At 46.0% G+C, this 21,725-nt stretch overlaps 1 protein-coding gene across 8 annotated transcripts in view; it reads left to right on the forward strand.

Moving 5' to 3' along the window:
• The window catches only part of FOXN3 (forkhead box N3), a 403,349-nt gene that overhangs the window by 292,488 nt on the left and 89,136 nt on the right, over window positions 1-21,725 (forward strand). The gene's annotated exons all lie outside the window — the stretch shown is intronic.

Raw genomic sequence — 21,725 nt, forward strand, 5'->3', positions numbered from 1 at the left:
GGATATGTCCTTTGTAGATAAACCAGCCTCCAAGTATCTTCTGGTTTTCTGTCCTTTAACCTCTTGATTGGCAGGAGTCAGGGCAGCACACTTCAGAACCATGCTGGCTTATGGTGCCTTTGATTGGTCCAGAGCTGGCTGGCCTCTACCCTTCAAAGTGTACACCGAGGTCAGCCACACATGTGAAGGGGTAGAATATCAGTGTGGCTAGGAAAAGTGACATTTATCTTCAGGTTTCCTAAGGAGCTCAAACAATTGTGAGAGACGTCATCACATTGGTGGTTTTATAGACCGTGCGATTGCATTTTATCTTTTTCATAGTCTGTAAAATCAAGAGCTTAAGAATTTCTTTGCACTTGGCTTGGTAAAGGTGCAATTTAGGCAGGTAAGTTTGATTAATCCTAATTTTAGTAGTCATCATAGATATCCTAAATGTCTAAGAAAATAAAAGGAACTGCCTCCACTCTCAAGAATTAGTACTTAATTAAAAAAGATGTATTCTGTTCTTCCTTCAGATTATATAATTAAAAAAAAACTGGTGATGGCCCGCTTTGGGTTTTTCTCTAGTGGATTTCAAAGTTATGCATCTTCCTTTTTCCTCTAGAACAATGTAGCAATATGTGAATATCATTAATGATTGGAATTTTTTCAAGAAAAGAGATTTTATTTTCTTAGCACCTTTTCTTACGGGATTTTTATTCATTCAGATCCACATTAGGTAAGATTTGCTCTGTGCATGTTAGTTGTTCTTTGTTTCTGTGGGGCAAAAACACGAGAGAAGTGTCGATAAAGCCTCTGACGCTGAGTGATTGCAGTGTGAGTTTGTGTCTTGTGGATGTAGACTTCACGATTTAAAAATTCCCTGATTGCTCTACACACTGGGAATTAAGCTAGTACCAACTACATATGCTCATTGGATCTACGTCCAATCAAGTACAACCTATATATTGCTTTTTATACCTTTGAAAATCAGGAGAATCTTGGCGAGAGTTTGGGCGTGTGGGCAAAGACTTGTTAAGTTTTTTCTGTGTTATTTCATTCTGTCTAAAGTTTTTTTTTTTTTTTTTTTTTTTGGGGGGGGGGGGTCCTACTCAGGATTGAAACCTGGGTGCTATACCACTGAGCTACACCCCTAGCCCTTTAAATTTATTTTGAGACAGAGTCTTGCTGAATTGCCCAGGCTGGCCTCAAATTAGCAATCCTCCTGTCCCAGCCTTCTGAGTAGCTGAGATTATAGGTGTGGGCTTCTGTGTCTGGCTCTATCTCAAGTTCTTGAGATACTTTTATTATAATAAGATTTTTTGAATGGTTGTCATTCTAATTAATATTTTTTTGTGCCTTTTATGAGTGGTACAGGGCAGCCAGAAGTTGGTAATGCCCACTAGCAAAACTTTTACAAATAAATGTATGGCTGAGTAAAGAAGAGGCCCGGTCACAACAATGGAAGGCTCAGGTTAGAATCAAGTGGAAGAAAGGGTACCTGATTTATCCCCACTTTAATTTTTCTTATTTATTTATTGGTCCTAGGGATTGAACCTGGGGTGGTTAACCACCGAGCCACAACCCCAGCCCTTTATAAATTTTGACACAAGGTCTCTGAGTTGCTGAGACTGGCCTCAAAATTGTGATCCTCTTGTTTCAGCCTCCTGAGCCTCAGGGATTACAGGCCTGTGCCCCCATACCGGGCTGTCTATGCCCACTTTCTTATTGTTATGCTCACAAATCCCCTTTTCCTCATATAGAAATAAAAGTAGTGGGTTGTTGTTGTTGTTATTGTTGTCGATGTTCTTGGTTTGTTTTGTTAAGATAATTAGACTAGGAAAGAACTTTGTAAGTGGGGTCCAGGCAGAGTTTGGGATTGAGGCCTAGCAGGACTGGAACACCCATCCCCAGAGAGGAGTGGCAACGAGTCTCCTGTGTGCAGTTGTCCAGGGTGGAGAGGCTGCAGATGCAGCTGTGTACACAAGCAGATGTGCCACCTCGTGTAGAAGAAGGAGCCTTGTTGTGGACAGGATGATGGGGGCTGAGGGACTGTTGCTGCTTGGGGGAGAACTGACGCTTGAGCAGGGCCTTGAAAGCCCGAAGGTGCGAGTGTAGAAGTGGCAGAAATGGCATTGCCAGAGAGGGAAGCCACAGGGCGCGTGGCGTGACAGCGGTGGGGACTTGGTGGCGGAGGCGCAGAACTCGAGCGCTCCGTAGACACCTTGGCCGATGTTGTCACCTGCTCCTCTGCTTACGATGGGACCACAGCCAGATGAGTCCCTCGTGAGCAGAAGATGGGTCGGGAGTGGATCTGACACACATCCTGTGGAGAGTGGGTAGTGTCCCCTCCTGGTCCGGGGTGTGACTGGGAACTGCGGCTTGTTGTCACTGCCCAGCATCACAGGAGAGAAGTGGACCTGCTATCACTAGTTCAGGAACAGATGGAGATTCAAAGCACGGTTCTACGGAATGTGCGTGGCTTTTGCACACCGTAAGGTTGGAAAATCCATCAGTCGGGGACCATCTGTCACGTGATGTCATGAGGGGAAGTAATGGAAGTGAAAACCTAAAAGAAACCAAAATGACTTAAGAGTTGCAGCGGGGAAGCAGCATCTGTGGTCTAGAGGCTGTTTGGTTTATAAGCCGTCGAGTGGAAACGTAGTACGTTTATTTTTTTTCCAGCACAAAACCAATCGCAAGACTTAACTGGAAGTACTGGAGGTCCTTCTTGGGTGTCGAGTGCAGTGTCTGTGTTTTGGTTCAGAATCGCTGGCAAGAGGGGCTGCTGAATCACCTCTCAGTTTTGAGGATAATAGGGTAAGATTTGGTTTGGATTACACCAGGCAGGGGTACTTAACATAATTGGTCATTTCATCAATTGACAGTATTTATTTTAAATGCCATTTAGCTTGTGAAAGACAATTTTAGTATGCTAGCAGTTTCGGCAGGCTAGAGAGCACTTCAGTTCTTCAGAGCGGAAACCAAGCAGAGCCCCAGAAGGGGACAAACCCATTGTCTAAATGGGACCCTGAGCAGATCCAAACAAGTGTGGCTTATTCAGAACCTTGCAGGAGTGGCCAGCTGACAGGTGTCCCTCACAGTCCCATTGACACGGATATGTCTCCGTGTTATGACCTTCATGTATTTGAAATACTAATCTTAAAAAATATAGTTAGTTTAACAATCTCTTTTATTTTCTTAATGAAGAGTTGAGGTTTTTAAATATTTTTTTACTTTTCCAAACTCCCTGTCTCCCTGCCCACATTCATTCACCTATCACTAAAATTAGGTTGCTGTATTTGAACATCACTCTTGTATGAATTATTATTATTTTTGAACTCAGGGGCACTCAACCACTGAGCCACATCCTCAGTCCTGTTTTGTATTTTGTTTAGAGACAGGGTCTCCTGAGTTGCTTAGGGTCTCGCTTTTGCTGAGGCTGGCTTTGAATTGTCGATCTTCCTGCCTCAGCCTTCCGAGCCACTGGGATGACAGGTGTGCGCCACCGCACCCTGCCATGAATTATTTTAAGGAGTCCATGATTCATGATTGAAGCCATTCCTCACCCCTGGTCTGACTTCATTTTGGTCCCCGATGGTGTCATCCCAGATGACCTATGGCATCTGCCCTTGCTAGCTTCGAGCCTTCTGCTAAAAGTGGCTGCACACTGCTGCCGATCTCATCTGTCACCCTCTTGTGGCCTTCTAGGCCCTGTGGGCTTCAGCACTCCCCAGAGTTGGTTGTCTGCCTTTCTCATTCTACCCCAGGTGACCACTTGGGCTCACTTTAATTTCCTCTCTTCCTCTGAGCCCAGGCGTCCATGAGCCCACCCGCACATTCCCCCTGCAAGTGCATTCCTGAGTGTCAGGCACTGTGGTAGGCCAGAGGTCCCCAGGGCCCACTCTGTGATCAGACCGTGCATCCTGGCCTTGTGCAAGGCTGCTTGCATCACCTTCTCCAGAAGCTCAGCTGCCATCAGCAGTGACAGCGCCCTGGGCTTGCTTCTTTGTTTGGAGGTGGAGATTGAACTCATGGGTGCTCTACCACTGAACAGCATCCCAAAGTCCTTTTTATTTTTTATTCTGAGACAGGGTCTTACTAAATTGCTGAGGCTGGCCTTGAACTCTGGAACCTCCTGCCTCAGCCTCCTGAGTTGCTGGGATTATAGGTGTGTGCCACCACGCCTGGCTCCAGAGTTCTAGTTTTACCAGCCTTCCCAGTCGTAACTTGACACCCTGCTCCCTCTGTCCTTCCCTTCACCTTCTTTTTCTCTATCACTCTGGTACTGGGCCACTAATTATTATCAAATCTCTTTCTTTAGGATGCAGATATAGTATTAAAATAAATTCTATCACATGCATAACAGATTTTTATTTCCATTCACTGCTGACAAACTAATGAAATGGAAAGAAACCTTAAAGGCAATTTCAGTGTACAGAGCAGGATTATGCTACTGCAAGTCCAAAAGCAAATAGGGAAAATGGAAACTGGTCTGCTCTGACGTGCCTGTCGTTCCTGCATGTACACAAGGGCCCGAGCCATTGGTAAAAGGTGCATGAGGTCGGCTGGGGTTATGAGATGACTTGCTATAGGGAATGCGTTTCCAACATTCCTGGTTGGATGATGAGTCAGGGGCACCTGGGTTCTGTTCTCAACCCTGCCCCTTGGTAAGCCCTATGACCTTAGTCAAGCCACCTGGCATCCGTAGGACTGCGCTTTTCTTTACCTGCAAGTTAAAGAGTGAACCTTGGGATGGTAGAGGTTCCCTGTTAAGTACCAGTTCTGATTATTGTAGCAACTTCCAAAAAGTAGGTTAAAATGGATTTTGAAGCCTTGTTCTGTCTTAATGGAAAAAGAACATTCCCTTCAGCCTGCTGTGTCCCCTGTGGGTCCAAGGAGAGAGGACACAGGGTGATGGCAGGCTGGCTGAAGAGCCCTTTGCTGAAATGAGACCTTTCTCAAAGGTCTCATGGATCTAAGGGAGGAAATGAATTATAGATTCAACCAACCTGGAAATAAACCTATGTTCGCTTCCTGGGCAATTGGCGTAACCTCTGTGTTTTGCTGTTGATATAACAAAATACCTCAGGTTAGATTATTTGTAAAGATAAGAGGTTTATTTAGCTTACAGTTTTGGAGGGTGATCGTCCTGGATCAGGCAGCCCCACTGATTTGGCCTCTGATGAGAGCCTCATGGCCCTCCACGACAAGAGTGGGTGGAAGAGATCACCGGGTGAGACAGGAAGCCAGAGAGAGGTGAGGGCCAGCCTCGCTCCTCTTATAGATCTGTCCTGAGAACTCATTCTTCAAGGCCAGTGCCAATCTCTTCCAAGGGCTGCACCCTGAATGGCCTCACAGACACCTTCCCGTAGGCTCCTCCTGTCCGTCAAAGGTTCCACCACCTCTTAACACCACCGCACTGAGGACCAAGCCTCCAACACACAAAGCTCAGATCAGAGCTAACCACTACGGCCCTCTGGGGGTAATAATGCTCGTCTCCTGGGGTTCTTGTGAGGACTCTGGATTTATATCAGGAAAACTTGTAGTATCAATAGCTCATGGTAAATTTCCCGCCAGGATCTCTACTGTAGCAATTCTGTGCCACTCTGGATGGCAGGAAAACAGGGCTAAAACCCTCCCAATGATTTCCTTGTGCCTTGTACTTTTCCTGCTAAAGTGCTTCTTCTCTATTACAGGGGCAGTCTCAGCATGGGGCAAAAGACTAGGGAGCCCAGGTCCTGCTGGATTCCAACACAGATATGAAAGACAGCTCTTCCTGTCTTAGCTCAGACTCTGCTTTCCTTCCTTGGGACTGCTGCTTTGAGAGGTGGCTTAGCTCACAAATGAAGCTCTGTCCCTTATTCTAAGCATGAGTAGAAGCTGCAGGTGTGCAGAAAGTGGGGGGGCGGGGAGGACACACCGAGGTGGGGGGAAGTGCCACCAGCCCAGGCTCGAGCTCTTCCCTCTTTGGGCCGCAGTTCTTTGAACTTGGGCTGCAGTTTTGACCGTAAAATGGGGCTCTGAGATGTTTCTCAGAATCTCCGTGAAGATTAAAGGAGAACCGTGAATGTGGACGTCAGCCCAGTGCCTGGCACCTCCCAGGCACTTGAGGATCGTCGCTTGATGGTCCTGAGTGTTTTACCCCCTGCCTTTATTAGGCCTGGGGCTTCTGGTCATTATTCCCGGCACGTGTGTTCAAAGTGGAATGCTCCAAAACTCTCAGAGGACTCGTGTTCCTGAACCTCTCTCTTTTGCAAGGTTCCATCCTCGCCCCCTTTGGCTTTTCTTTGTGATATGAGCTGGGCGTCACACGGGACCCCACGGCTGGCCTTGGCCTGGCCTCTGTTCGGGCCCGCCCCGCCCCCACCCATCTCTTTTCCATTTGGTTGGAGCTGCTGCCCTGGGCTCTTCAGCTTCTTTCATCTACTCCACAAGCTGACTCTTTTGTCCATTTTGCAAACCAGGGCATCCACCGCCTAACGCATAAGCCTCCTGATCCTTGCTTCCAGCACACCCATTTGAAAAAAACAGTAATAACAGAAGGAACGGGGGCGTGGGGGGACCACCCTCTATATTTCGCCCCAAGTCCTAATTGCCTTCTGTCCTCCTTTGGCCCAGGAAGGCCCACTGGGCTTAAGGAGGGGCCCCTTTTTCTTGGCATTATTTGTCCTATTGTTCTGTACCAAGTAAAGATTTTTATGTAACTACAGTAATGAAGTCAGCTGCCCGTTCTGCTCACAGCCAGGGTGGGATTAAAGGGGTGCCCTTAGGCTCTTCTGACCACTTCCTCTTACCTTAGTTAGAAAGTATAAGGAAATGGAATTTTCAGAAAAGGTCTTTGGTTAATTCTGATCTTTCAGATTTGCCCCATTTCCAGTCACCCCAGCTTCCCCAGTGACTGCAGGCTGGTGTCCAATCTCAGAAACCACTGGTCACATGTCCTGACTTTCATTTCAGTTATTGTCTCTGCCCTGTCTCTAGTAGCCTCCTGAGTGGAAATCCATCCCACGTGACACCCTGAGAGGTCAGCAGGCTAGGGGGCAGCAATGGCAGTCGGGGGCTACCAGCCTGAGGATAGGAAATGGAGAGCATTTCCTGTGCACCTCCTCTGGCCGGGCACCTGCTGGGTACCTCTGGGCTGGATCTGATGTCTCAGGGTGGCTGCCCCAGGAGGAGGCAGAAACTGAGGCTGGAGTTTGGAAGAGATGGGGCAGGACCTGGAAGTTGCTAATCCAGGAGTGACTGTTGAAGTTATGGACATAGATAAGATGTTCAGGGAAGTGTAGCTTGAAAAGGAGGGAAAAGGTCAGAGTACTGAGCTAAACCAGAGACCTGGACTATAGTGAAAGAAGGATGGTGGCCCATAATGACAGTGAAGAAGCAGCAGCTTAGGAAGTGGGAACCTCACTAAGCAGAGGCACAGAGTTGCAGGAAGAAGAAAGAAGGGGTGGGGCCCTCATGGAAGGTACCCATGCAGGTGTTGGCAGGGTGGCGGGATCCGTGGCTTTGTATAGGTGTACCAGCATTGGGACATTTTAACTATCCCCCCCGCCCCACACCATCACCAGCCCCCAGATAATATCTACTGCTTTTATTATCAAAATAATGATCTTTTGTTGTAGAAGATAGAAGACAGTAATGTAAATATGGAAATAAACAGTACTCGTAATTTCACCATCTGGACCTAATACCTATTAGGCATTTTTGTAATTGAGGTGAAATTCATTTAACAAAATTAACCATTTTACAGTGCACAGCTCAGGAGCACGTAGCACAGTCACAGCGTTGAACAACCATCACTTGTGAGTAGTTCCAAGTCACTCACAGCCCGGAAGAGACTCAGTACCTGTCCCTCCTCCTTCCTCCCTCCCAGCCCCTGGCAACCACTAACCTGCGTCATTTCTATGGACTTATCCACTCTGCATTTCTTATAAATGGAATCATTGAACAGTGGACCATTTGCATCAGGCTGGACACATTCTTCACATTGGCCTTAAGCATTGGGCATTATTACTCCCATTTTGTAGATGGGAAAAAGTAAGGCCTGGAGTAATTTTCCTGTTGATCACAGAGCCATGGTTTAAAAATGGTGGTGGTGCCGGGGCAGGGCTCAGACCAGTCTGTAGTTCAAACTAACACAATATTTCTAAACGGTTTTCCATTTTGATGTTTGCCAGTGTTTTGCAGACTGGAGTAGAGGGAGAATGCTGTTATCATCCATAAAAGCAGCTTACAGTGGAGAGACAGAAAAATGGAAATGAATACGTGTATTATTGTCTTTCATTTAAGTAATTAAGGTGCTTCTCCTTGTCCCCCTTGCACATGTCTGTTTTGTACAGTTCACTTCATGATTTTTGAAGACTAGAGAGAGAAAATGGGAAATCCTAAAATTAGTCATCAAAAGATTAACAGACTGAAAGGAACCCAGCCCTTAACAGAATGAATATTTTATTGTTGTCTATGTGAAATTTTTATTAGTAGAAAGATATAGACAGTTTTACACCAATTATAATTACTTATATTAATCGATAGGAATATTTCCTTTTTAGTTTAATTTTTGAGCATTTAAAAATGTTTTTCTAGTCTATTAAATTGTATCAGATTATAAATACAAAGATTAAGTAAGGATCATATTGTACTGCAAAGCATGCTTTTTATCAAAGTACTTGATCTTAAAGGACCGTTGAAAAAGTCATTCCCCTTGAAGTTCTGCGAAACTGTGCCTGGATGGAAGTCGAGAAACAGTTTTATAAAGTTGCCTAAAGACATAAAAATGAAGAATTCTTTAGAATATGTTCTGAGCAAGTTGTTCACATTACAGTTTCAGAAGTGGACTTAAGAGCATCCACCTGTAAACTGCAAGAGGTCAAAGTGTGTGTTCTTGTTGGTTCCCTTGCCAACCAGGAGGTGTGGCTGAGCATTCTAGCTGAACCTGCTGGGGTGTCCAGGATAGCCTGGGACGTGTGCATGCGTGCAGGTCTGGGGATGCGTGTGCGCACACGCACGGGGGGAATATGGCCAGGCACTCCGACTTTTATCACAGGCCCGTGTGAGTCTCCAGAGTAAAACTTGGCTGTCATCCTCCCTGTCTCTCTCTCCCTGGTGTTTCCCTCCAGCTCGCTGGACTGGCCTTTGTGAGTGATGGATCATGGGCAGAGGATATCTGACATCCACGTTCCCATCAGGCACACCAAGTCCAGTCCCTGCCTTGCTGCCTGATTGCTTTCTGACTTTGAAAAAGTTTTAGAAACATCTTTGAGCTACTATAAAATGCAAAAAGTACCCGTCTTAAAAGGCTACTTATTCCGAGGACTGTAATTATCACAAGGTTTGATGATGATCTGTGCAGCGTCACGGCCTTTAGTAGGTGCTGCAAGAGCAGGTGCTGTCGCCCTTGACCTGGCTGCAGAAGAGGCAGGGAGACCAGGATAGGAGAGTGTGGCACTTGGAACTGGCCAAGATCAACCTGTGCCATCCACCAGCAAGTGATCTCCAGCAACTCCTCGGACGGCGTTGAGCCCACCGTTCTGGTTCGATGAATGGTACTGCTCATGTCATGGGATTCTGGGGAGTGAAAGGATCAATGCACAGAGAGGCACAGTGCTTGGTGATGATTGACTGTCCAGTACATGGAGCAAATTATCTGATAGCATTTGGGTGGCATCCTGTAGTCTCCTAAGGTGCTCAATACTGACCACCCCCAAATGACAGCAGAAGAAACAGCAATGACATTTTTTAAAAAATTCTTCCTCAGTTGAACCGAAGTTATGCCTTTGGGAGTATTTAAGACTTTTCAGTCTCTCTGGAACTCCTGGTATATTAAGGCAGATATCCCTGGGATGCTCACATGAGGAGAACTTGAATCCTTATCAGCCAATCTTCGTGACACTTGAGCGACTGAGATCCTGCAGAAATGTGGCAGAAAGAAGGTTCCTTGGAATGGAGCGGACTTTTTCATGATCTGTCTGTCTCTCCACTTAGGTCTTCCTGATTATAGCAGAATATGTACCAGCCTGAAATATTTCCCAACATTGGTTTCAGAGACCAGAGGAAGTGGGAGAGGCAGGGGCAGAGGGACAGCCAGCTGTATGCGCAGGGTGAGGAACTTCAGCAGGTCTTGAAAGGCTTGTGTTGCACTTGTCCCCTGTCCCATGGCACACATTCATGGTCCCCCTTTTTTCCCCGGCTGTGATTTTTAATACAGCACGCTCAGGACGATCTGATTTTGCTTGTTCGACTCAGGTTGTGGGGAGCACAGGTCTTTGTCTCTGATAACCTGTCATTGGAAACCTTCGAACCCTGCCTCTTGTCGATTAATTTCCCACGCTGTGTGCATGATTGGGATGATGTCCCGATGAGGGTCGGAAGGCCTGGGACACGTACAATGGCCGGATGTGGGTCAATCACGAACGTCTTGTATTCCAGACTCGGAGGCTTCAGTCTCTGGGTTGTGCCTCAATTTGGGAATGAAACAATTATGAACAAAGGTTTTACTTCTAAACCGTTGCAGGGTTGTAGGCCCACTCGGGGGTGACTCACAGGGACAGTGCATCACATCACAGTAGCCATAGGGGCAGCTTTCTCCTCAGTGGGATCTGCCGCCTACCCCACCCGCAGGACTGCCAACACTCAAGAGGGAGGAGCCACCCTCCTTTGGTGACCTTAGTGATAGGTGGAGGGGTGGGCACAGGTCAGAGTCTTGTCCTCCACTGCATCTCAGGTCTGGGAGGCCAGAGAACGTGCTGGTGCCATGACCCACCCACACGGAGTATAACAGTGTAAAAGCAGGGGCGCCAGCACCCCCAAGGAAGTAGAGGAAGGGGCTGTATCGCTTCTGCTCTGACCTTGAACTCCCTGAGCTCCACTTTTTACACCAGCCGGCTTGGAGGCTTTTCCTGGCCTACAACCCGAGTCCTGACTTTAGGGATCTCTAAACTAACAGCACCAGTTACTTTATTTATTTATTTATTTTTAATATCTTACTAGAGATTTTTGTGCATCCATGAAATTGCAGCCTCTGTTGTCCTAGGAGGCCCACCTGGTGGTTCTGCTGTCACTTGGAAGAACTTAAGGTGGGCTTGGCGAGCTTTCCAGAGGTAGTGACGTCCCTCAAGCAACAGAAGTGAGATCATGGTAACAATAACGCCTGCAGCCGTATACCCTGTAACAGTCACAGGGCCCTCCTGTGTGCATGATTTCATTTCCTTCTGGAGAAGTAGTTGGTGTCTTGATCTATCAGAGGAAGAAACAGAAGCTCAAACTCAAGTACTGGACCAAACCAAGCTCTGTGTGTGTGTGTGTGTGTGTGTGTGTGTGTGTTGTGCACATAAATGAAAGTGTTGTATGTAGGTGTGTATATGTTAAAGTGCACACAGTGTGTGTTTTTATGAGTGATTGCCAAATTCAGGTCTGTAGCAAAAAGGCTATTTTAGGGCTGCACACAATGATGTACATCAGTGGTCCTAGCTCCTAGGGGGCTCTCCTGCAGGTTCAAGGCCAGCCTGCATAACTGAGTGAGACCCTGTCTCAAAAGACAATAAAAAGAGCTGGGGATGTAGCATAGGGGTAGAACACCCCCGGGTTCAGTTTCCAAAACCAAGGTGTTGGCAGGGGGGGCTCTTTTAGGCAATCCTCATTTTCCTCCAAGTTCATTGGCTCAGACTCCCAGCGTGTGCCATTTTTAGTTAAATGGGCTTATATAGAGAACTGTACCCAGCCTCCCTGTCTCCCAACCCCAACACACACATGTGGAGTGATAGTTTTTGAAATGGAACACATTTTCTCATTTAGCATCTTTTCTTCCCCTCACCACATTTTGGATTCATTGCCAACAGTTTCGAGTCTCATTAGAGGTGTTTTAATTTTAAAAATTAAGTTGGGAACTAGCAAGTGAGATTGAAGAGGCAATGTCTTTGGTTCTGAACGGGATTTTCATTAGTCAATTACTCTTCAAATTATACTGATTTAAGATGTGATTATTATTATTTTTCCTAAGTAGACTGGATAATGAGAGAAATATGCAGGCATCCCAGACGAATGGTAATCTGAGATTCCAGTCCTTCTCTCATCTGTGCCCCCTACCCCACCTTCAGCAGCACCTCCCACCTCCGACGATGGCGTGGTGTGTCTGAGACCCTCAACCAATCAGTACGACTTCCTGCTCAGAGTTTCCATCTTCAGTCTCTGCCATGACTACTGCAGTTCCAGTGATCTGTCCACCTTGCACTGACCGTGTGACCTTGTGATGCAGGGGTTCTCCATCCTGCAGCAGCTGCCATTTTGGGGATATCTGCTGTTAGTTTCGCACCCTTCCCAATAAGCCTGGCTTAAACATAAGATTTAAATAGCACCATCTACCCTAAGTCACTCTGTCTAACCCACCCTTCTTTCCCCAGGTCAGACCCACTCATTGCAGCATTTATGAGAACCTCCCCATCCTCTTTCCCGTAAGGAATAAAGCCAGCTGCTGAGAAGGGAAGTGGTGGTATCTCCCGTCTCCACCCTGGTTCACGTTTCTCCTTTGCTTTCAAAGATGTGTGCACCACGCGCTAATTGTCTGAGTCAGTTTCTCTGCTGCTGTGACTAAAAGACCTGACCAGAACATCTGTAGAGGAGGAAAAGTTTATTTGAGGGCTCTCAATTTCAGAGGTCTTAGTCCGTAGACAGCTGGCTCCATTCCTCAGGTCTCCAGGTAAGGCAGAGCATCATGGTGGACAAGTGTAGTGGAGGGAAGCAGCTCACAAGATAATCAGGCAGCTGAGAGAGACTCCACTCACCAGGTACAAAATATGTGCACCAGAGGCACACCCTCAGTGACCCATACCCTCCTGCCTTCAGTTGCCATTCAGTTAATTCCATTGGGATGAATTCCCCGACGCGGTTAAGGCCCGCACAACCCAATTTGTCTTCTAACCCTGCTTGCACTGTCTTACATGTGAGCTTTTGGGGGACACCTCACATCCAAACCATAACACTCATGTATTCTCTGTGCGTGTGCCTTTGGTATGGGCCCCATTACTTTGTGAATGTGGTTAAATGTGTGTTTTTGCCATTGCTGCAAATACAATAACACTTCTTTTGCATTGGAGTCTAAAATGACATCAGGACTATGACACGCACATTTGGCCTCGCAGTTCAGGAAAATCATTGTAAATCACTACACAGGCTGTACCCCTTCCTTCAAGTCTTCCCTGATTCCTTTCTTTCCCCAGACTTTGAACCCTTGTGCTGTGGCTGGAACCACTACATTTGTTTGTCCCTTTACTTCTGTGTCCAGCTAGACTACCATCTCCTTAAGACTGGGGGTTTTCTTATCTCCATCCCTAGCACTTGTAGTACCTAGCACACTGTAGGAAATCAATGGAAGTTATGAAATGCAAGCTTATAATTCACTCTTGTGGACTGAATCCTCCCCTCCCCCCATTTTATATGTTGAAGCTGAACTCCCAGTGGAACCAGCTTTGGAGACAGAACCATGGAAGAGGTAATTGAGGTTAAATGAGGGCATTTAAGAGTAGAGCCCTAATCCAGTGGTACTGGTGACCTTCTGAGAAGAGGAAGACTTACTAGGAATGTTCACATGCAGAGGAAAGACCTTGTAAGAACACAAGAAGGCAGCCTTTTGCAAGCCAGGGAGAAGGGACCTCAGGAGAAGAGAGGGCGCAGGAGAAACCAAACCTGCCAGCACCTTGATCTCGGACTTCTCACCTCCAGAACTGGGAAAATAAATTCCTGTTGTTTAAACCACCCAGTTGGTGGTGTTTGTTACTGCAGCATGAGCTAACTAATACATTTGCTAACAGCCAAAGCACCTCATTCTCTAAAATTGGGGTTCTGGGTGGGGTCAACTTTGGCCCCCAGAAATTTGAGTAGAAGGCTGGCTACTCAAGGTTAATGTCCAGTAGCAGGCAGCTGCATCCCATTCCCCTCCTCTTCTTCACTACCAGGGAGGCAAGCTTCATTAAGGCACACTGTTGAAGCACTTCCTGTCCGGCTAGGGAAAGTGAATGTTGTCATTATCCAAGATTCTGGGCCCCTGGGAAATAATTGTAACTTGACTGTCACTACCATGTGCCCTGAGACCTTGGCAGTTCTGTATACCCATAAATAATAGCAATTATGAAAAAAAAAAAATAGCTGGAAGAGTCTCAAATAGGAAGATCTGCGTTCTGGCCTTAGACCTTCCACTTACTGGCTATATATACTGGCACCTGTAGCCCAACCATTTTTGTGTCTGTTGGTTTTTTCTTTATTTATTTTTCTTTCTTTATTTTTGGGCGCTGCTGTAATGGATAGATAGTTCCTTTTCCCCCCTTTTGGAAACTGATCCCAACTTGCATCTGGAATGTCCCCTATTCCCCCAATTCAGCCAGCCACGTGCTTCCAAGGAACGCCCCCCTCCAGTCCTCCCGTTTGCTCGCCCTCCTGTTTTCCTGGGCTCAGCGTTGGTTCTGGGTAAACGTGAACCAGGCTGGTCCAGTTACAGTAATTCTCAGACCTGTTTCCTGAGAATACTGGGGAGATGCTAGATTTAAAACTGTCACCTGAGTGACTGCTGGCAGCCACCTGTGAGTAGAGGAGAGCACCTTGTCAGCCCATTTCCACCAGAAATGGAGCCGAATCCAGGGCCGACCGAATTGGACTTCGTGAATTGTTTGACAGTCATCCCTGGCCCTGGTTTTCCCAGTCATAGGAGACAGTAAGTCCTTTTGAATTTGATTTTGAAAAATCTCTTAAGAAGGAAAGATTCCCAACTGATAGAGCTATTGATGCCTGCTCTGTACACCATGTGGGATCTTCATACTACAGTTCTTTTGGGGAGAGGGGTGCTGGGGATCGAACCCAGGGCCTTGTGCATGCTAAGCCCTGCTTTACCACTGGGCTACAGTCCTAGTCCCGTGATGAAATTTTTAAATGAGATCACGAATGCAAAGCCTGGGACAATGCAGTTTGGACACAAGGAATTCTTTGGAAAACCCAGTCACTGGTGTTTCCTGGACCAACCCCAAGAAGATGGGCACATCCTTGGTGCAGTCACCTTATAATCAATAATAAATGAATCAATAATAAATAATAAATAAATGGAAGCTGTAGTTATCATCTTTAGTTGGAAGTATGTGAGCAGTGTGAGGAGGGGAGATGGAGAAGTCTTTGAGACTTTCGATTTGATGGTGGGGATACCTGCAGGGCGTCCTACTTGGGAGGGAATGATTTGGTGAGAATTCCTTGGGAGTCCTTGACTCCCTGGTTTGGAATGGTGCTCTGAGAAGTGAGCGGAACACGTTCCACCGAGTCTGAGGGTAGAAGCTCACAGGGAGCCCACCCTTGGGTCTGCTTTTTATCCAATCACTTTGGTTCAGTGTTGCCACTAACCAGAGACCATGTTGGAAGAGGCTTCACTGTTCTGTTGTCCTGGGGATACAAGCTAATGAAGGAGAGACAGAAGAGGGGCTCAGAGATGTTAGCAGCTCTCTTCCATTTGCTCGTCTGGGTGCTGGTTCTCCAGGCAAATAGTTTGGAAAAATTCACCGAGCTGTCCATGGACGTGGATTTTGTTGGGTATAGGTTTCTTCAGTAAAAAGTTTCAAAAATGAGTGGGCCGCAGCAGCCTCATTATGGCTATTTGATTTCAGATTTCTATTATTTACATGGAGTGAGCCTCAGACTTATTACCTGATTAAAAATCAGGATTGACATAGATTTTGTTAAATCAATGTGGTAATTTAGAACTGGGTGAAACACAAAGTAACAAGAATTTCTCTAACAATTCAAGGGTGTTTTAAGCAAGCCCTCCAAACTTGCTTGTTATTGATACTTTTAATACAATATTTAGATTCCATTTTGAACAGACCAGCTGGCAAAGATTATGAAAATGTCAGTCTCTCCCCAGAGTGGGTTTTTTTATAAAATAATTTCATAACTAAAGAGGTAGGTTCAGAAATATAGGTTAGAATGAACTTATGTGACTATATGTGAAAAAAAAAAAAGCGGGGGGGAGTTCTTTAGCAAAATCTTTCAGGAGGTCTTTGCCAGAGCATGTTGGCAAATTGTACAAGTTTTAAAAGTGGGTCCTCAGAATATTTTGGTGGGTAACTATGTTGGCGGAGTAATTACTTTAGAAATGATTATTTGAACACTGAAACTTCATAGCAACCTTTTTGTTGGTGAAGAAAACATGATACTTGGAAACTTTAGAGATTTTTAAATAAGCAGACCAGTTTCACTGAGATTTCTGATTTCCAGTGGAATACATAAGAACCAAGATCTTTTTCAACTGAAGGCACATATAGTTGTAATTGCACCTTGGAGGTTGGCTGTAAAAAAAAAAAAAAATTCTCTTCCTGTGCAGAATTTGTCAAAATGATTAAGGTGTTCAGCAAGGCCTGTCAGATCAGTGAACCATTTGCTGTCTTCAATTAAACCCAGAGTCTCCATACATCAGCTCTTGTAAGTACTGTCTAAGTGGTTAATGCTGCCTCTTAAGTTTTCCAATCTCTTAAGCATGCGTTACAATAAAAAGAACTTAGCATCATTTTTGTATTAATAAAAGATCGCGCAACCATAATCCAAAAATCCGAAATTTAATCTGAACTTTTTGAGTTCTGCAACGATGCCACCAATGGGAAATTCCACGCTTGACCTCATGTGATGGGTGGGAGCCAGTATGCTGGGTATGCTGTAAATATCATATAAAATTACCTCCAGCTATGTGTATGACAAACAAATGAATTTCATGTTTAGACTTGGGTCCCCTGTCTGAGATATCTCATCATGTTTATATAAACATTCCAAAAATCTGGGGGGAAAAAACATCCCAAATCAGAAACATGTCTAATCACAGGCATGTTGAATGAGGGATGTTCAACATGTGTTCAGACGTGGATTTTATCTTGAGTGTGCCTGGGCTAAGATTCATTGCCTCTAGTCCATGCTGGTTGGGTTGCTGTTAAGCATTAGTTGAGATCTTACAAGCATGAGTTAGACACTGGAATACTACAGAATCAGAGAGTAGGGAAACCAAACTGTACCCTTCCTTGAGCCTAGTGCATGTGTCAGAGATCTTCCTCTTTTAATAAATATGACCCATATCCTTAAATTGCTCTGTGAAAGAAATAACAAATAGTTGATCCATTGCTTATGTACATGAGGATGGGGACAAAGATGGATGCACCCAGACGTGCCGGCCAGGAGTCCTTTGGCTGGTCCCCCACGCTCCCTAAACTAACAGGCTGAGTTAGTCTAGGAAGGAGAGGGTACCTATGTGTATTTAACAGTGCATGACAGGCTCGCCAGTCACCACGAACACGGGGTGCCTTTCCTGTCAGCTCAGAGCTTTCTGGTCCAGCCTGAGTCCTGGCTGTATCAGGAGTAGTCTTGACTCTTCTCAGGAGAGCGGTTCCATTACAGATGATAGTCTTTTTGATCACAGGGACCAGGTAGAGGTTGGGCAGTTAGTTCAGTGGAAAAGAGCTACATAAGAACATAGTGTGCAGGCTGTTTAGAGTATCCAAGACTTTCAAAAACCATTCCAGGTTGAGGATCCTTAACCTGAAAACCCCAAATTTGAAATTTGAACTGCTCAAAATGCAGAACTTTTTGGGCATCGATATGATGACATAAATGGAAAATTCCACACCAGATAACTTTTGTTTCTTACACAGTATTATTAAAGACATTGTATAAAATTGCCTTCCAGCTATGTGTATAAGGTGTATATGAAACATAAATAAAGATTTAGGTCCCCTCCGAGGAGAGCTCACTATGCACATGCCATACGTTTTTAAATAACTAGAATAACGTTCACATGCCCTGAACAATCGACTCACAGTGTCTGTTGGCCAAAGCTGCAGACTTTAGCATTGATAGTTATCTCTCTGGATTTCCAATCACCAACCTGAGGCATTTCCAAAAGAACCAGAAATTCAGAAGTTCTGCGTGTGGCTCTGCTGGACAGGGTTGGAAGTGGCTGCAGAACCGGGTGTCAGGATGTCGGCATTCCAGATTTTAAATGTGTTTTTTGCTATTTTTATTTTCTAAAGTTTATCATAATCTTAAAACATATGTATTCAGACGCAGTTCAGGTCTGCTTCCAGATGCTCTGTGCGAACTGGAGCTGGAAGATTTTGATTTTGTTGGGGAGCTGACCCCAAAGCCGAAAAGTGGACTCAGACCAGACCTTAGTCTCAAATTTGATGCTCATTATCATCTGCCGTAGAGCTGTTAGAGGGTCTGATTGTCATTGCCTATAGGTAATCAACTTATACAATGTATCCCACCGCATTTCCCCAAAATGAGTTAGTTACATGGCTTGCAAATATGCCATCTAACTAGGGTTTTTTTTTTTTTTTTTTTTCACAAACGGAGTAGAGAAATCACAACAAAGGGAAAATAAAGGCAGTAAACCTAAGGTAAAGTTAAAAGACAACGTGGGTATATTAAATGAATAAGTTCTATGTTTTGTTTTAAGAGGTGAGTGATGGTCATGAATTTGACTCTGAGCTTCCTAGTATCCAGGGTAAAGAGAGAAACATAATCATTTATATGGTTTAAATGTTGAGAAAGTTAAAATGTACTTACTACTCAAGAGAAACACAGAGGTTCCTGGTATTAAGTCCCAAGAGACATTTGCCCTTTTGAGATAGACAAATGTGAGAGAGGTCCTTAGTGATCAGTAAGATGAATCCACCTTGTGTCCCCTCTCTTCAGGCAGGGCAATAGCAACAGACTTCATTGGCTGCCCGGGAATGTCACCTTCTGGAGTCTGAGTAATGGGTCTGGCATGGCGTCACAGAACCTGTAGTGTTTTTTGTTTGTTTTTTGTCCTAATCAGTTGTACAGGACAGCAGGATGCATTTATACATTTTGATAAATCATAAATGGAGTGTAATTTCTCATTTTTCTGATTGCATGTATATTGTAGGATCACATTGGTCATGCAAGGAGAAAGAAAGGAGGAAAAAAAAAGACCTTACCTTAAAAAAAATAAAATTGAGGCCAGCGTTTGCCGGGCGTCAGTGACTGCAGCTCATGGGCTTGCCTGTTGTGGTCCAGGCATTGAGCTTGGCAGGTGTCTGCACGCCCTCAACCGAGCCTCACCTAGACCTGCGGGCTTCGGGTAGCAGTGTCATCCACCTCATCCGGGGAGGGATGTGGGAGAGTGAGACCCACCCAGCTTTGTCCATTCCTGGGAACGCGGAACTTGGCCCTCCTCTCACGGTTAGACTTTCTTTTCTCCTTTCCTCTTCCTTTTCCTCCCTGCACCCTTCCAGGGAGCTGAAACAATAGAGAACACGAGGTTCAGCCTCCCCGTCATCCCTGCGGTCACCCCCAGCCACTGAAACACCGCTGCTCCAGAACCTGCCGTCTCCCAGGCAGTGGCTCACAGTGATTTTGAGACGTGTTCCTAGACTCACTTGTCATGGTTCTAGCCTCTGTGTGTGTGTGTGTGTTCATGTTCATGTTCAAGGACTTCCCAGTTTCAGTCAAGCAGATGGACGCACATGCCATTTGGTTCTTCATGAGATCTCCTTTACTTTTCCAAAGTAGACGGACAGCTGGGACGGCTCCTCTGTGCTGTTTGGACCTGATCCCTGAGGTCGGTGAGATGCACACACTCCTGTTTTCTCATGGGTGTGTTCTGAAGAAATGTTGCCCCTCGAGAGGGCTCCCGGGCGCCCACCCCTCACTCTGCAAGGCGATGAGGGTGAAGTCAGCCAAAACCCAGGTCAGGGAGAAGCTCAGTGCCGGGATCCCAACTGAAAAGCAGCTGAAGCATTGCAAACTTTTTATGGTGAAAATTCACCTAGAGGGGAAGCCCGGAGGGGATTTTGAGAGATTTTCCAATCTAGCCTCTTCCAGCAGGATGGGATTATGCACAAATTGGTACTTACAGGTGGTAATTAGTTCTGTTCTTAAAAGATTTCTCTAGAGGACAATTTTACTACTTTCTTCAATAGTATGTTTCAGCCTAAATTTCTGAAAGGAATTTCTTCTACTCTCTAATTCAAACTTCTCTACTTATGGTTTCAATAATTTCCTTTATGTCTGTCTTCTGTGAAGGGGAGAATGACGAAACGGCTGAATGGGTCCATTGTCTGCCTCTTCCGTAACAGCTTTGACAGTGTCACCCTACCATCCGCACGCCTGGCACTGGGGTACAGTGGACTGGGTCTGTGTCCACGTGTCCTTAGGAATCGGCAGAGGAGTTGGTGGTGACGATTGGCAGGGGCCACTCCTGCCGCTGCACCCACAGGATGGGTGACAACCGAGGGGTTCGTTTTTCCACCTGTACCTTTGGGTGTTTCCCTGCTCAAAAAGAACTAGTTTATGCAGAGATCGGACCTTCACTTCCAAGTTATTGAGTCTGGTTTTCCTACTGAGCTAACCTGTCACTCATGCAGAAAATAATCTGTTCTTCAGAACAGCCAGGATTTAAAGGAGTGGAAAGTACACAGCTTTGTGTAGGTTCTGGTTGTTTACAGAGTAAACTCGCTGAGGTCCCACCTGCTCGGCCTCCTGTTGGCAGGATGTCAAACCACGGTCTCATAGCCAGATTTTCCCTGAATAATGAATGAGGCAGTGCCAAGCAAAGTCAGAAGTAGAGATCAATAAAGCTAAATTCCACCAGGAAGGGGCAGCCTTGCAGTAGAGAGATGGGGGGAGACTGAGGCCGGTGGAGGTCAAACACAGAACTACACATCCTTAAACTCTCACGAGTCAGGGATGTGAAAAAGGAAACCTCTCACTTGGGAAGAGTCAGGACTAGCGCCCAAGACGGTAGCTTGCTCAGTTGCAGTGAGGAAGGATGAGCGAATGTTCGCCTCTTACAGGAAGGTACAGCTATAGCTCGCTGCACAAATCTCCTGGAAGCCAGGCACCCAACATCTTCATAAATCATGTTTGCAGCCATTTGGCCAAATAGCTCTGTCTACACACAGCCTGTTTGTCCAGGCCTCACCGAGAGCAACGAGGCCGGGAGGACCTCGAAGACTTCTGATTCCTGCCCCTGCTTCCCTGGGTGCGGGGCCCAGCAGACGTCTGTTCAGGTCTGACTCTCCCCTTTGATCATGGGTGACAGCATCCTTCTGATTGATTGATTTTCATTTGCTGGAGATTGAAGACCATTGTACAGAGAGCCCTTTTTATGCCAACCGTTGCATGAAAGACAGCTCAATCTCCCCTTTGAAGACGACAGCAGGCTTCCTCCAAAAGGCAGGGCTGTGTGGGAGGGGTGGGCTGCCTGGCCCCCTGGTTCCTCCCAGCTCTACCCAGCTCACCGGCAGAGGGAGTGTCCTTATTCAGGACTTACAAACTGTGCCCAGGGCGAGAGGTCCGCCTGCCCTCCATACTTCATGAACCTCTGGCATCACCGGAGTGTCTTGTTCCTTAAGTGCTGAGGGACATTTAAACTAAAAACACCATGTGAGACTGTTCTAGAAGGGTTTTGGGGTGGGGGGGTTGCTTGACAGAGTAGCATTTCTCCTTTTAATCCTGCAGAAACTTTTTTCTTTTCCTGAGGGTAATGATGAACATGTGCCTGGTCATCTCCTCGAAGGTTAAGGTTTGCTGACCTTGAGCCTGGACACCCGACTCTGCTAATGATTTAGTTGGAATTTCATGCTTTGAAAAGAGCACTGGACTCGGAGCAAGGACTTTGGGTTTGGTCTTTGCATCACTCGTTAGTGACCCAACAACGTGTGCAGTTTGGGGTCAACTCTGGACCTCAGCAGGAGGGGCATGTTGGA

The sequence above is a fragment of the Sciurus vulgaris genome (assembly GCF_902686455.1).
Source record: "Sciurus vulgaris genome assembly, chromosome: 2".
In the NCBI taxonomy this organism is placed as follows: Eukaryota; Metazoa; Chordata; class Mammalia; order Rodentia; family Sciuridae; genus Sciurus; species Sciurus vulgaris.